The 13,695-nt window shown below is 42.4% G+C and overlaps 1 protein-coding gene across 2 annotated transcripts in view; it reads left to right on the top strand.

Moving 5' to 3' along the window:
- Window positions 1-12,824: 12,824 nt before the first annotated feature.
- dpy19l3 (dpy-19 like C-mannosyltransferase 3) overlaps window positions 12,825-13,695 on the top strand; it is a 64,116-nt gene continuing 63,245 nt past the window's right edge. For both annotated transcript variants that reach the window (XM_072671674.1, XM_072671675.1), the window contains exon 1: window positions 12,825-13,146. The gene's annotated coding sequence lies outside the window, so the exon portion shown is untranslated. The remainder of the gene's footprint in view (window positions 13,147-13,695) is intronic.

Raw genomic sequence — 13,695 nt, forward strand, 5'->3', positions numbered from 1 at the left:
CCTGAAGTGGTTTGAGTGATCGGATTTGATCACCTGTAATTTTACGTGGCTTGGCCTTATCCAGATATAATCCTGATACTCAAGAGCAAGCATAACTTGACCAGGTGTGAATGGGCTTGAAGTGTCGAAGCACGGTTTGCTAGGTCAACGGGGTCCAGCACGGTTTGCTGATTCGGGTGAATCTGGCCCTCCAGGACCTGAAATTGCCCACCCCTGTTCAATGACCTCACACAAAGACTCCTTTGTAGCACCTTCATTTGTTTATTTTCTGTATGGTTAAGGTAACATAAACCTTAGACAGCCTTATCTCTGTAGTTCATTACAGTTAGCAGGTTAACTTTTGATGAATTCAATCAGGAGCCATTACTCTATTCCACACTTCCACCACCATGGACTACCTCCATCAGGAATCTGGAATCTTTTGGATGCAGTTTGCAACAATGTAATTACCAAAAAAGTAGTGCTACAATCGCTGTCAACGGTCAGACAGTAAGGGTATCCAGTCCTTTAGAGGAAGTGAGCCCCCATTGTTACTGTTTGTAAATGGCTGGTGAACAAGGATGAGGGCTCAGCCTGTAATGTGCCTTCCATTTTTGCCTACTCTTAATTTCCAGTTACAATTAGAGTTATAAGAAATGTTAAAGCCCCATAACTGGTTGATTTGGGTGGTGTTGGGTGTTTTTTTTTGTTTGTTTTTTGGAGGTAGGCCTTGACTCTACGATGTGCTCTCAAGTTCCCTAACATACTGACACATGGTACTGTAGTATGGCTTTATACCTCACTGGCTGTGTATATACTGTAGATTTTTAAACTGACTTTTTTAAGGATTTTTATTTTTTAAGACAACTTGTAAAAACACTACAGGAAAAAAAGTAAGTCTAGCCAAAGTGTGTTAAAAGAAAAGATAATAATAAATAAATAAAAAGTAGAGTTCCTCTTCTACTGTTGTAAGAGTAAGGGAATTTTAGCATAGGAGGCTCATCGTACTGCCAAAGCAGGGAAGGAACTCTTGACTCTTAACATGGTTAACGCCTTTCAGTACTATTTTCTTCACTTTGTAGGGGTCCTCCGGGCCGTGTTTGGAAAGTTAGTGTTCCGTTCAATTATTTATTTGCTCTTCATAGACTGTAAAATGTTATGACTTTTGCCAGTGTATTTTTGGTAATAAAGACTGAACAATGACCTAACCTGTTGTGAGCGTCGTCAATTAGGATGGTCAGTGGAAACCGCAGGCGTCAGAACTGGACGTACGGGCAGTGTCCGTAAAGTTAAACTTTTTCCATTTCACTTCAGAGAGAGGGAAAACATAAAACAACAGTTCAGCGTCTTCATCCCGCCGTTTCCAGATGACCGACTGTCTCGCAGCAGCAAAGTCTGGCAGTGTCAGACTTGACTAAATGGAAGATGGTCCTTGTTCAAGCTCCCCTCGAACAAATCACATCATGGCACAAGTTGGGGATCTCTCCAAACTAATCCAGCTTGGATAATTGGCTAAATCGGGAAAAGCGCTACCCATTCGGAACGAGTTTCTGCCGCGCTGTTCTCACACTGGGACAGAAGCCCTCGCCAGCTTGATGTAATTTATCATTTAGGAGAGCAATGCCTTGCCCGTTCTACACCCTCAGTCACAATCTGTATCTGGCCCTGCAAGCAAAGTAATAAACAAAAAGGAAGGCAGCGGGGGATCAAATGGGGCTCTAACCAATGCCAAATCCTCACAGAGGTGTCCTTCAAAAAAGATAGAGATGCTCTACAAGAGGGAGTCATCCCTAAAATGTATCTTTTAAAAAAAAAATGGATTAACTGCAGTACCTAGCATCAGATCCAGGCTTGTCCACTGGAGTGAATTTTATCTTATCGCACTGAAGATTGTTGTCTTCAGTCGGTTCCAAGCCAAAAAACGTGCAGCTTATTTTTGCTAGGCTTAAGCCTTTGCTCCAGGGTCACTTTTTTTGTTTTTGTTTTTTTTTTTGCATGGGGCCCTTCAGTGGAAAACTGGATTTACTTATATTATAGTTGAATAATGCGCGTTTGGTACATGAAACTTAATGTACTGTTTCCTCCTTTCAAAGAAAATACAGCAAAACAAGGCTGAGAAAACTGGCCCCCAAAATGAGAAGGTTCTATCTGCAGAGCCTCAGTACCGTATAAAATCTGCTTGGGCCAGACTAATTCCAGGTTTTGGTTAACGTAACAAGTCTTAACAGTAACGAAATAATCTGGTGCTTTTCTTATGTGTGTTTACCTCCAGTGTGGTTCAGAAAAAGTGGCATTAAAATGTGTGCTTATTTGACCAATTGAGGGTTTTATTTAATGAGAACTTTAAGAAGGTTTACGGGGGTTCATTACACTCATCATACAGCTAGTTAGCTAGTGTATAACATAAGCTAGTTAAAAAAGTAAAGGTCCACATATTTGTCACTGTAAATGTGCAGCGAAATGTGTCCTCTGCATTTAACCCATCTGTGGTAGTGAACACACACACACTAGTGAATTAGGGGCAGTGAGTACACACACACCCAGAGCGGTGGGCAGCCAACTCCAGCGCCCGGGGAGCAGAGAGGGTAAAGGGCCTTGCTCAAGGGCCCAACAGTGGCAGCTTGCCGAGCCCGGGAATCGAACCCACAACCCTGTTATCAATAAGAATGACAGCTGTTAACTCACCTCAGCTTCTCCTTGACAGTCATTTAACCCCTGATCCACAGAGCTGCAGGACACTGAACTGAACTGATGCACAATGACTGAGAGCGGTCTCGACTGTAAATCCCGCTCACAGAGAACACTGATAGGTCTACTGAGCAAAAAAGCAAGGCCAATCAGGATGCTCTCTGTTTTGCTCTCTCTCAGTATGTCTGTCACTCACTTGCTATATCGAGAGCCTGATACACAGAATCTCTGTATATTGTATTTAAGGATATTGGAAGTAGTATGTAATTTGCGGGCGTCAGGAAGCCGCTTCCACTATGCTGGAGAATCCTTCGCGGGAGAGGCGGGATGCCTGATGTTTCATTCGGACATAAAATAACAGGGTGGTAAATAGGCTTGTAACATTGTCTGAGCATATTAATGATACAAATAATCAAAGAAGGACTTAAAATACTTATACTAATATAATAAATGCATTCTTTGGCACCTTTAACCTCCTACTTTAACCACTGTCCTTTTCAATGGGACGTCTGGTACAAGACGAATACAAGGAGTGAAGTAAAGTATGATACGGGACTTTTTATGCTGTCGTACATCCAATCCAAGATCCATTAAGGAACATTTATTTTTAGGAGCGTGTGTGTTTTATTACTGTGCACCATCTTATTCGTCTGTCTGTGCCTCATTTGCTGCAACGAAGCAACACACACTTTTAGGTTAATGATGTTCAGAGTGAAGGCCTTTTTGGTGGAAAGTGGAGGCTATTTCAATTGAACTAGTTTCATGTCATCTGCGCGAGGCGTATTATTTCTTTGCGAATGAGCAAATTGAAATTTAAGGCAAATTAAAGTCACCAGCGGATATGACAGAACCTCTTCCCACAAGGATTTACCGTACTGTAAAATAGTGTAACCCCAGGCTGCTGCGACGGTGATAAGCCGGGGGTGGATTCTACTCCTCTTTGGCGAATGAGAATTTCCACCTCTCCATATAATCCCTTCATTTTACATGAAACCCTGACCGCCTCTAAGAAGTACAAAGCTGTGCCATTCCACTGATGCACTAGTTTACAAGATCAGCCTTTTTCAAAAGCCCCTTGAAAGTGGAGATTGGAGATCAAGGGAAAATAGTCTTGTGGGGCGGGGTGGGGAAAGGCTGGAGAGAAAAAGAAAGGTAAATCACTTCGAAGAGAGAGTGAGGGTGGAATGGGCGGGGGGCTATATGTTTGCATCAAGTGGCTCTTAGCCCTTTTATTATGGTTACCAGTTCATTCCAAATCCCCGCACTTTCGATTACCCAGTGATGTTGTAAAAAGCTTGTTTTGTGCTTAAGTGTATGGAAGGAGGAGGAGAAGAAAAACTGTGTACAAAGCGTGCTCTTCTATCATGGCTTTAAGAAGCCTAGTCTGGTTCCAGTGCAGTAGATGGAAGCTCAGCTTTAATAGGCCGTAGCCTCTTGCCTCAAAGCTCCTCAGAAAGAAGGGAAAGAAAAAGAGGGACATGACAAGAAAGGCCGCAACCTACTTTCTCCAATAAGGTTTTTTTGGGAACTGAAACCAGACAAACAAGTGCCTTCCAAGAAGCAAAGTAAGAAACAAAGAAGCCATTAAACATTTACGCTTTTCTTCCTCCATAATCCCTCACTCCAATCAGCTGCCTGACAATTTATTCTCTTAAATCTCTTTGATAATCTTCAACCCTTTCATGTCAGCTGTTGCTTTTCTTTTTAATATATATATATATATTTTTAGCTATTTCTTCCCCAAACCATCCAGACGCCCCAAGGTTTTTCTTATGTCAGTTACGCCGTCGAAACACAATGGTGCATGTGGAAGAGATGCTCATGAACTCCATTTGTTTAATGCAGTCCAGCATCTTAAATCTTTAAAATCATCAGTTCTTACATGAAGGGCACAATAAATTATATCTGTGGTTTTACATTTTATTATTTTTCCAGCAGAAATTTAAACTGGGTTTCCTCAAATCTCCATGTCACGCTCGATACTGCATAAACAATGCACTCCTGCTATGAGAATCCACAACAGAGGGAATCCTACAATCTGGGCAATCTGAACGTGTGCCAAAAGAGTAATGTAATCGAGTGATTTCAGGGGGTAGAATAAGGAGGAGTTTGTGTGGGATGATGCCCATGAAATGAAGTCATTAACTAAAAAAAAAAATAATCTTCTCCTCATGACATTTGTAAATGCATTACTCTCCATCTTTACGCTTATTAAAGTGAAAATCATACATCAGAGTCATTTATCACGCCAGCGGAGATTGACAGGCCGGGTCAGAGAGACAGGCGGGTGCTTTCTGACCTCATTAAAGGTCCTCCATCATGGCGGCGGTGGTGGAGGACTGGGGGGGGGGTGAGAGAGAAAGAAAAAACACTTGAAAATTTTGATCAACAACAACATGGCCATGAAATTGAGGGCTAGGCTAATGGGATATGGATGGAATGCTGAATGCTGAATTCAGGTAAGCTCCACACCTTGGCTTGATATGCGTGAAGTTTCGCAATTGTTCTGAATTCGTCTTCAAAGCCAGCTGTGCAGCTTATTCAGTAAAATACACTGTGTGTGTATTTTCTCCAGTCTATTTAACTGCATGATTAGATATAAGAAATGTCATAGCCCTCATGATCTTCAGTTCTGTATCATAATACAGTGCCTGGTCTGGATTACAAGTGCAGAGCTTTGCAGATGTTGTTGCTCCTGTATGATATGATATTTCTTATATCTAGATCTAGATCTGGAGAAAATACACACACAATAATATATATAATAAGCATATATATATATATATATATATATATATATATATATATATATATATATATATATAGATAGATAGATAGATAGATATAGATATATATATGAGCCAGACTGTTTACCTGTTTATATGATTCGAATGTAAGTTGCTCTGGATAAGCGCTTCAGCCAAATACCGCAAATGTAAACTTGCAGTTAAAGGAAGGAGGAGATGAAACACTGGCCACATGTGCTGTGTTGTTATACTCCCCAAAAATAGTGCTTGTTCAGTTGGATTTAAGTCTATTTTGTATCATTTAGCCTTTTAACAAAAGACTCTGCTAACCTGACTAATCATCAAGATAATCCATAAATGACACGCTTACCGTTATAAATACAATAACGGCCTGAATCCAGAGCTATGTTAATTTTAGTTTATACACAGTGAAAGTTTAGAGGATCACACCGAGGGCTCCTCAGGGCTTCTCAAGGGATCAGGTTAAAGAAACAATTTCTCATTCTGATAACTCCAGCACCAAAGCTCCAGGCACTCACCATGGCGAGCAGATAGTCAATCTCCGTAGTGTCTCTGTAAGGACTCAGGCTGTTCCACACAAAAGGATGATACGCCTTCCTGCACAAACACATCCACACTCTGTTTGGAGCTGGAGATCAGGTACTGGCTGTGTGTGTAGCACTGAGACAGATAAGAATCCAAAGAAACACTGTGTGCTATTTTAGGCATATGCGTTCAGGCACTGCAGCAGCTCTTGGTATGTGTGGAAAAGTTGGGGGTTTATTCTGTTATTCTGCCACCCTCACCTCATCAGCAACTCCCCAACTCATCCCAAAAGTGTTGGATAGAGCACCATCCATCATTCCAGGAAACCCAATTCCACTGATCCACAGCTCAGTGCTCCTGTTCCCCACATCATGCGTCTCAATGCTGAGGGGCATTAGCTCATGCCTGGCATTAGGGGCATTGGCATGGGGCCAATAGCTTCAAGTTTATCCTATTCTATTGGTAAAGTGTCTGAATGTATTCATTAGAAGGGGTGTCCACAAACATTTGGACATCTTCTGTATATCCGGCTAACCAACCTACCGTTAGCCTCTGCAAATCGCACTGAAGTTATAAGGGAGTGTTTCAGGATGGGCTCATGGTTTAAAGTGAGGCACATTAAACGACAACCAATCAGAACTGGGGAAATTTGCATATATCAGTCTTAAAGGCACAGTGTTAGAAACAGCTTGTTTAATTGTAGTTGGAAAAGGTGATGTAAAAATGAACAGTTTGCTGTTTTGGGTACATTAACCAACACAAACCTTAGTTTGGGATCTCATGGAAAAACCAAATATAAGAAAATACATTTTAAATATAATATATTTAAAGTTATGGGATCTTTTAGGATCTTAACGGGATCTTTATTGGGAATTTTACAGCGGCTTCGAAGGTGGCTCCAGTCTTAGAACTGGCTCTCATACAGAATGTTGATCCTATAATGCTGCTGGAGCCTCTAGAGAAGCATGTGGATGATGTATGTGCATGCAGGCCTACCTCTCTGGACGCAGACACAGGTGCTGTTCTGACAGTTTCTGCATCTCAGCCTTGATCTGCTCCAGCTCCTGCTTAATCAGCTGAGTGTGGGTCTTATATCTGACCTGAGGCCTGCGTCTCACCGCCACACTGCTGGCCTTAGACTGGCTTAAGCTATTCTCTTTATATATCTCACCTGAATCAAAAGAAACAACAAATGTTCATTTAAAACGAAACCTTTAAAAAACTCAACCGAATCCTTACCTACTACTTAGATGCAATGGCCAAAAGTATCGGGACACCTCCTCATTCATTGTTTCTTCTAAAATCAAGGCAATTTAAATTTGCTTTTTGCTTTTGTTGGGTAAATGTCTCTACTTTCCAGGAAAGGCTTCCTACTAGATATTCAAGCATTGCTGTGAGGATTTGATTGATCAGTGACACGCTTTAGTGAGGTCAAGATGTTGGATTGTCACCACCCCACCTCATCACAAACTCCCCAGCAGTATTGGATGGAGCACCAGTCATCATTCCAGAGAACACAGTTCAACTGCTCCACAGCTCAATGCAGGGGGGTGTCTCTAGCCTCTAGCCCACACCTGACATTAGGCACGGTGCCAGTAGGTTCTATTGGCAGTACTTCTCTACTAGACAGGGACTAGACATGTGCATCTGTCTGTGGCATTTGTCTGAGTCTTTTGTAACTTAAGCTTTAAATCTTTTTAATTAAAAAATGGAAGCAACCAGAACAAAACATACTTAGACAGAGCTTCTCTCACGTCATTTAATTCTGATTGGTCATATAAACTAAAGCTTATTATACCCTTCTATAATAAGTCAAGTCAAGTCAAATTTATTTGTATAGCTTTTTACAACTGTTGTCATCACAAAGCAGCTTTACATAATTAGTAATTAATAAAAGACAGAAAAAAAGAAATAATGTAAGAAGACATGAAGGATCCAAGACCCCCAGAGACCAGCCAACAGCGACAGTGGCAAGGAAAAACTCCCTCAGAGCTGGAGGAAGAAACCTTTGGAGGAACCAACACTTACAAGAGGGACCCGACCCATCCTCCTCTGATCAGAATTATTTATAAATTATTGATCAAAGTTACCAAACCATCTATTCTGTTGAACTGCTCTGATCATAATCATAATCATAATATATTATAATATTATCATAATACAAGCACAGCATCTCTTCAAGAAATGAGTGACGCTATCAGCTCGAGTAGTGGCAAAATGCCGGGTCCAGACAAATTTGCAAATTAATTTTACAAAAGGTTTAGAGATTAATGGTCCCCACCTCCTTTTGGATTTCTATAGGACTCCCCCAACTTGGGCTTCCCCCAACTTTCACTCAACCTACAGTCAGAGGGATAAAGATCCCACACTCTGTGGTTCTTATTGACAATTAGTCTACTCTGTAATGAACACACAATTTTTGCCCAAAATATTACCTGAAACATTAGAATCAGTCCTAGCTCTAATCATCTCAGCTGATCAAGCTGGATTTATCAGGGGGCGTCACATATGTTCAAATATTCGTAAACTTTTGAATATAGTCTTCACTTCCAACACTTCTTCAGACGTCAAAAGAGCTTTCGAGCGTATTGAGTGTTTTGAGTATTTATGTGTTGTTCTGGACAAATTATTCCCATTACTCTTACTCTTACTCTTAAGTTATTCTACACCTTGATTATTATATTATGATTATGAATATGTTGCACACCTGAGCAGTACAACCGTTTAGGTGGTCTGGTGACGTTTATCAATAATTTATAAATAATTCTGATCAGAGGAGGATGGATGGGTCGGGTCCCCCTTATGAGTCTTGGCTCCTCCCAAGGTTTCTTCCTCCAGCTCTGAAGGAGTTTTTCCTTGCCACTGTCTCCGTTGGCTGCTCACCGGGGGTCTTAGGCTTTTCATGTCTTTTTATGTTGTTGATTTCTTGTCTTTTACTAATTACTGATTGTGTAAAGCTGCTTTATGACAACAATAAAATATATTTGATTGATTTGATTTGACAAATTTGGCTTTGGAAAAATTGTATTTTGTGGACTAGACTGCTATACACTCTGCACTAATTCAGTTCTTTCCATTTATGTCCCTTTGTACCATGAGTAGTCCACTGTGAAAAGGGAAATTGGGTGCAAGTGACCTTTTATCACACTTTTCGACCCTCAATCCTCCTGTCATGTAATCCAAGCTAAAGAATTCGCCTCTTTTTCTGGTTAGAAACTATATTTTCACAAAAGTGAATACTTTCCCCTTTGCCCTGTCGCTTTGCAGATAGCCCAGACTAGCTTTTTCAATTTCGTCTGACCCCAATTTTTTAACATTACTTACACAATCTGAGTCCAACAGGTCAATTTTGATACGGGTGATGAAGGCAGACCCTCGAAGGTAGAGTGTATAGGAATAGTCTCCCCCTCTCTTTAGTGGGCAGGGTCCAATGTGTCAAAATGCAATACTCCTTTAATATGACCGTTTTAGTTGCCTGTTATTTATACTGATAGTACTAGAAGAACTAGGCAACTGCCAATAGGCATGGTTGTGTCGTTATCTGCTGAACATCCTTCACTTTTACAGTAATATTTAGTCCAGACAACAAGAACAGGCAATATTATATGAACATGTAACCTGTGAAAGCACCTTTACCTGAAGCATATGCATCTCCAGTTCCCTCTCCGGTCCATTCTGCAGGGAGAGACTCAGTGTCCTTGTTAGTTGGAGAGCTTGTTCTAGACAAGTCTAAAAACAGCACAGAGAAAAGGCGGGTTTGGTTAAAAAGCCTCTCCCACAGTCAACAAAGGCACTGCATAGCCCACAGCACGTCTATTGTCTTCAGGGTTTTAGCTTCTCTTCTTCTCTCCTAAAAGTAGCCTAGCCTGCATGCATTATTAACATTTTCATATTAGGTGGTCCACTAAACACTCCAAACACAGGCCAATCAAAAACCCGCACCACTTCAGCGCCTTCCCCAGTTCACAAGCCCAGCATCAAAAAATCACCAGCAGTTGCCCCTCATTTCTGCTGGGTGCTGCTGTACTGAAATGTTAGATGCTTAAGGCCAAAATGAACGTGTCTTGTTTCTTCAATTTCAAAGAAAGTCACTTGCTTCTTAAATCCCTGCTTGTCTCAGTCTCCTCCGAGCGGCTGCTGCTGTTGCTGGAGGTGCTTCTTTCACCCGACGATGAGGACAAGTCACACATGCCTTCAGAAGATTGGTTTAATTAAAAGACTCAGTGTGTGCTTTTATTCCACGTCAGGTAAAAAAAAAAAAAAGCTCCTTCGCTAACGCTGTATTGCCAGCTTGCTTGCCATGGCAACAGTCGGCAAGGAGCAGGGTGTGAGTGTACACGTCTGAGTGCTTCTGGAGCACAGTGTTTCTGGCTGCTTTTGGGAGTGGGCGACTGCAAATGTCGGTTATGGTCATTCTTCATTACCAGTAATAATATTGCTTTCAGCACCAGAACAGCACCAGAACTTCTCCAGACGACTTGTTTTGAGTCAGGACCTCGTGCTTTGAAATTGTCCTTGGTCACCGTGCATGCACAGCTTGTTTAAGGATTATCCACATGGCAGGAGAGATAGCAAGATCATGAAGATGGCTCAGCCATTGCACGCCAGTTGTGCTGACCCCTGCGAATTCCCCAAATTTGGAAATCTGGACTGCGTAATATCTGATAGTAGGGACTGTGTTTGCGCTCTACCCTGATTTATTTTTTTTAAGAGGTTAGAGGAGCTGTGGTAGTGGTAGGGGCGGTGGTGGCTCAGTGGTTAGAGTACCAGGCTATTGATGACAGGGTTGTGGGTTCAATACCCAGGCTTGGCGTGAGCAAGATCCTTCACTCTCTCTGCTCTCTGGGCACTGGATTTGGCTGCCCACTGCTCCAGGTGGGTGTGTGCATACACTGCCCACTAATTCATTAGTGTGTGTGTGTGTGTGTGTTCACCACCACATATGGGTCAAATGCGTAGGACAAGTACTTGCACCTTTACCGAGCTATTGAGGGTTGTGGGTTCAATACAACCTTGAACAAATCCCTTCACCCACTCTGCTCCTTGGGCACACTAGTGACCCTGGGTGAGGCCAAATTCCATCTGTGTCCAACACTAATGGTGAATATGGCTGCCTTGTCTCTGCTGGTACTCCATGGTACATTTTGATATATGTTTTGGATCATTGTCCTGTTGTAGAAGCCACCCTCCTTACAGATTCAGTCTTTTAACAAGATGGTTTGACGTTTGCAGCCATGATTTGCTGATACTTGGTGGAATCCAAGTATTGCCAATGTCACTGACTGCAACACAACCCTAAAGCAGGAGTGGATCCCACATGCTTCACAGTTGGCAAGGTGTTCTTTGTATGTAATGCTGTTCCTGTTATATCTCCAAACGTGCCTTAGTTGACTTATCATTTCCTTTCTATGAGTCTTCCATGAAGATTATGGTTGTGCAAGCAAAGCTGCATAGTAGAACAGTGCACCGCCACTCCTGACTCAGCTAAAACCTCATGCAGGTTCTTGGCAGTCATATGGGGTCTTGCTTTGCCTTTCTTACCAGCATATGAGCAGTTCCTATTTTCTTGGTCTTCTAAATCTTATCCTGACCTCCACAGTTCCCCTGAACTGCCATTTATGAATACCATTCCACACTGCACGAACCAGAAGTTTAAAACGCTTTGCTATCTCCTTATATTATATTGACTTGTGGGTATTGATTAATTTTGTTATCTTAGAAGAGCCCAGGTCACTGATAGATAACACAGAGATTAAAAAGTGAGGGAATCTTAGTATTATAATTATTTGGCCAAGGATGCTCAAACGTCGGCATACAATCAGAACCAGAATCAGAAATATTTTATTGATCCTAGGATGGAAATTGCAGTTGTTACAGTTGTAACCATTCATGTAAGAATAAACACTCAATAAAATACAATTAATAAATATGAATATTAATATTAATAAAACAACAAGAGAAAACTTTAAATATTTATGAATTATATGAATATACAACTGTATTTCCGTGCCTGCTTTTTATTACAGGTTTCAATAAAATAGACGCAATATCCCTGATGAAGAATCCAGCGCAAGACCAGCGATCAGCAGTGGTCATGCTGATCAATCTGCTTAGTCATGCTGGTTAGCCAGCTTGGTAATGCTGGTAATACTGGTCGACCTGCTTAGTCATGCTGTTCAACCGACTTGGTTTTGCTGGATATGCTAGTCGTCAAGTTTGGTCTTGCTGGTCAACCAGCTTGGTGATGCTGGTTGAAAACAAAACCCATGATTGACCAGCTTAACCAGCTCGAGCTGGCCAGGAGTTTTTTTTTATTTTTTATTTTTTTTTGCAGTGATGTGCCATATGTGTGCCTGTGTAAATAGATAGATACTTCATTGATCCCGAAGGAAATTTAGCAGCCAGTAGCAACTGCACAATACAGCACAGTAAAAACAATAAATAGAATAGAATAAATGTAAATGTAAAAATTGTGAAAAAAAGTGTACCCCCCTCCCCTTTCTGTTACAATTAAGGGTGCTAGGGTGCTTGCACTCATACTATCTTTGCCTGAGTTGTGAAAATGGTTGGTGCTGGAACAATAACAACAATATTAATAATAATAATAATAGAATATTATTTATTTATTTATTTGTTTATTTATTTTTTGTTTTCCTGTCTATTGATTGAAGCAATTGTGAGTGTGTGAGTGTGTGTGTGTGTGTGTGGTCGTTCAGGTGTCCCGTCAGGATTTCCAACAGGTTGCATGCAAAGACGCGAGTGTGTAACGGTTATCCCAACACCACCTCAGCCCGGCTTGCCCTCTTCACGCCCCCCAGCAAGGCTGCCGCTTGCCTTGGGGTCGTTGTTCCCTCTCCCCATGTCCTCCCTACGTGGCAGCCAGCTATTGTACTGTCAATCCATCCGTGGAGGGGGAGAGAAAAGCGGTGCAGACCTCCGGTCCTGCTCTTTTTCTCTCTCCATCTCCCTCCATCTCCCTCCATCTCCATACAAACGACGCTTTCTCTGCCTGTCATTTAGACATCCAGCTAATTGAGCAGCGAAGCGGACTGCGGGGAAGCCCTTGTGAACGGGGGACTTCTACTACCGAGTGTGTGAGGACGAGCAGGACGAGGAGGAGGTGGTGGTGGAGGAGGTGGGGGGCTGCTGGACATCCGATCCTCAAGTCCCTGCTCAGCTGAAGAGGGTGAGACGCGAAACGGACTGACCCGTGCTGTTCATTTGAATTAACGTGAGGGATGTAGCTATGTGGGAGATTTGAGGGCGAAGCGGCAGCCGGCTGTGCTGTGTTTGCGGGGAGCGGCACGGGCATGCGATGCGATCAGAGATTGGCTGCCACTCTGGCCGCGGCGTGGAGCAGGAAACGCCGCTGCATGACAACAGGCCTGCGGAGCAACGGACAACACCACAACAGCTGCTCGCTGCTCGGCGGGTTTAAACTCCGGCGGTTGTGTTTGTGTAGTTTGTGGATGTAGTCCCGCTTCACTTAGACTACAAGAAGGCTGTGCTGTGTCTTTTTTTTCTCTCGTACGGATAGAAAAAGGGCAGCGTGTCTGTGAATCAGCTCGACTTGACAGAAGAGGCAGAGCCGGACATTGTTAGCTATTGTCTGGCGGAGATAACGGGCGCCTGCCTGCGGTTTAGACGAAATAACGGGGGAAAGGGGGGAGATCGGGGGAGATGTAGCTATCTAGCTACCTAAAAGTTTACTATTTCATCATTTCCCCTGTTCTCA

This window comes from Salminus brasiliensis, chromosome 25 (assembly GCF_030463535.1).
Source record: "Salminus brasiliensis chromosome 25, fSalBra1.hap2, whole genome shotgun sequence".
Lineage (NCBI taxonomy): Eukaryota > Metazoa > Chordata > Actinopteri > Characiformes > Bryconidae > Salminus > Salminus brasiliensis.